Source organism: Salvia splendens, chromosome 3 (genome assembly GCF_004379255.2).
Source record: "Salvia splendens isolate huo1 chromosome 3, SspV2, whole genome shotgun sequence".
Taxonomy (NCBI): domain Eukaryota; kingdom Viridiplantae; phylum Streptophyta; class Magnoliopsida; order Lamiales; family Lamiaceae; genus Salvia; species Salvia splendens.
This window is the reverse complement of record NC_056034.1, coordinates 21,439,071-21,442,667: the sequence shown is the minus strand read 5'-3', so window position 1 is coordinate 21,442,667 and position 3,597 is coordinate 21,439,071.

Below are 3,597 nucleotides of genomic sequence, written 5' to 3'. Positions count from 1 at the left end.
AACAGAAACAGCAGAGTTTATAAAAGGAAGAGAAGAAGGAGTAGAAGAACCTGAGGAAGGATCAGGCTCAACATCAAGTGTGTATAGGTTCCCCATTCTTTTACCCTTCCCAATCACAGTCCCCGGAGAAGTTTCCTGGATAGTGATGGAGTCATGAGTGAAATTAACAAAGCATGATAAAGATGAGGTAAGTGAACTGACAGAGATGAGGTTAAAAGTGAAGGTGAGAACACAGAGAACTGAATGAAGAGTGATGGTGGGAGTGAGATAAACAGAACCTATGTGTATGACAGTAGCTGTAGCACCATTTGGTAAGTTTACAGATGCATTATCAATTGGAGATGAAGATGTAAACATAGTAATATCACAGCACGCATGATGAGTGGCACCGGTATCAAGTAGCCACAATGAAGTATGAGAAGAAATTGAAGCAATGAAAGGAGAGAAAAGAGTAGTACCAGTGAAAGGAATTTGTGCGGCTGAATTGATAACTGGAGAATTGTTTTGTGCGGCCGAAGGAGGAGGTGGAGATGATGTTGATGGAGCTGAGATGGCAGCAAGTTGTGACTGCAGCAAAGATATTAACTGCTGACACTGATCAGAAGATGGCAAAGAAGGTGATGAAGGTGTAGAGATAGCCTTATCAGTGTTTTCAGGTAAGTAATCATCCACATAGTTTACTTATTTTGTAGGCAAAAACTTTCCTCGACCTCTTCCATAACTCTGAGGAAAACAGTGCAAAGAAAAACATCTATCCACAGTATGATTATTTCTTCCACAGTGAGAACATTGCAGCCTGCCTCGGCCATAGTTCATAGAAGCTGCATTGGCATATGGTTGCTCACTTGCTGTAATTGAAGTAGATGATGGTAGACAACCTTCAATACTCTTTTGTCTTTCATCTTGAACAACCATGGAAAAAACCTTGGAGAGTGAGGGTAATGGAACAGTAGAGAGAATGTTAGATCTGATCTGAGAGAACGATGGATTCAGACCTATGAGGAACTGCATTGTGCAGTCATCCTCCTGATACTTGTGCCATTTCAGAGCACTGTCACAACGACAGGTAGTGCAAGTGCACCAAGCAAGAGGCTGAGAGTGTTTAAACTCATCCCAAACAATTCTGAGATTTGTGAAGTAAGAATTCACATCTGAGTTACCTTGAGTGAGAAACATAAGCTGTTGTTTCAGCTGATAGGATCTGGCAGAGTCGATTTGAGAGAATCGATCACGAAGATCTAACCAAAGCTCATGAGCATCTTCAATATACATTATACTCGAACAGATCTGAGGAGAAACTGAATTTCGCAGCCATGAAATCACCATGCTGTTGTATCTAATCCATGAAGGAGATAGGAGATCATCAATTGGTGGTCGTGGAAGCGATCCATTGACAAACGCAAGCTTGTTCTTAGCAATCAAGGCTGTGACGACGGATCTACTCCAATTGATGTAGTTAGAACCGATTAACAAGTGAGGAACAACCTGGAGACTTGGATTATCACTAGCATGAAGATAGTAAGGACTTGTGTTATCTTCAACCGGAACAATTACATCACCACCACGATTTCCTCGAATAGGACGAGCCATCGAGTGAAATGAGAGATAAGCGAAGCGGAATTATGGAATAACTGCTGATACCATGTAGAAATTGAGAAACCAAACACACATACTGCGAGATTGAGCTACACACACAAAGCTCACTCGAGCAACATGAAGATATACCAACTGACATGAACATAAAATGATAAAACCATGAACATAGAATGATAAAACTATGAACATAGAATGATAGAACCAACGAGAGAAAAAAAAACAGAGAAATTTTATTTGAATATACTCAATCAATGATTACATTCAGTTACAACACGCTTTTATAGCTGATCAAACAAGAAGGGAAAGAAACTAGAAAGTGCTAGCTCATCCATAACTAATTATTTAACTAACTAACTAACTGGAAAATATCTTCCAACGGTCACCAACGGCTTCCAACGGTAACTTGTTCTCGGCTTCTCACTTCGAGCTTTGTTTGATGTATTTTAACAGGTGATACGTATTAATTAGGGATTAATACGTATTCAGAAATAATAAGAGAATGAAAAGATCGATGTGAGAAGAGAACGGTGGTTTATATATTTATTTAATTCCTCATTCTTAATTATAATGAAATGCTCCACACATATTTATAATATGTGTTGTACAAACAAATCTGAACAAACTAAATCAAATACTATAATTTTGACAATTTATGAGAATAAATAATAAAAACAATACAAACTATATTCTAGATTCATGGAGAAAATTGGATTGATGTGGAAAAGATATCGGTATCCTATTGTATCATCAATGCTCATTTCACTTATGGATAATATTCCAACTTCAAACAACGTACATACACTATTTCTATTGAAATAAACAAAGTCAAGATCCGTAAAACAGGATTCACACTAAAATTGAAACACAATGACCAATCAATTATCAAAGTATAATTTTGAATAATGCCCAAACCAAAGGTCACGGTTCGAGTCCACTTTGTTACAGCCTTTAAAATTTACGTTTACTTGCCAATCCAAAAGGAAATGAAAAAAGTTTACCAATGGGGTTTACTTGCAATATGTGCTTCTCTAATTTCCCTTGAATAAACAAACAAATATGCCAAACGCTTTTGATCTAACCTTTCTTTTTGTGCTTTAGTTTTTTATCATAAACAAAAACCACTTTACAATTATACTTTGTTGCTTTTATTGGATGTAAAATCTAAAGTATGAAAAAAGAGAGTTTTCTAGAGGTCAAAAGTGAGTGTCTCATTTATATGTAGTACAATCCCTTTTGCACATCATATTCAAATTTAAATACGGTAAAGTTTTTAGGTTAAAGAAAAGTTAGGTATGAAAATTTTTAAGAACCAAATAATTGCATGGTAATGAAAAGGAGGAGTTGGTGGCAATCAATTATGCTGAATTAATGAAAATAAATCAATCTAAAACTTAACAAATTCTGCGGTTGAAACTTGAAACATGAAACTAGAGTCAAAAGTGAGGCGAGAATATGATTTCTGTTAACCAACCCATTCAAACACCACATGACTCATCTTTCACTATATCTTGACTTAATTTTTTTTCTTTTATTTTTTAAGTTGTTGTTTCAAGATTCTCAATTCAAAATGGGTATCAAAATGAGAGATCAAAGTAATATTCAAAATAACAAGGTCCTACTTACTCTCAACTTGGAAACGGAATGCTGGTGTATAATTAGTGTTAGAGTTACTATAAAACGTGTTTCGAGTCTGCTTATAGTATATTTAAACTCTTTGTCTATTTTTATCTATTAATGAGAAGGAATATTTTACTTCACCAGTTTCCTAAAAATAGAAACTTTTAAAATGGCACGGGTTTTAACGCAATATTGGTAAAGTAAGAGAGAGATCAAGAGAAAAAGTGTGTTAGTGGAAAATGAGTCTCATCTCAAAGAAAGAAAGAAGCCAAAATGGAAAGAGAGAGGTTCTCATATCTTGAATCAGATTATTCTTTGATCAGACAACGAGAAAAGCCTTGGAAAGAGAGAGGTTCTTCTGAGTTTCTTCCCCCGTCCACGTGT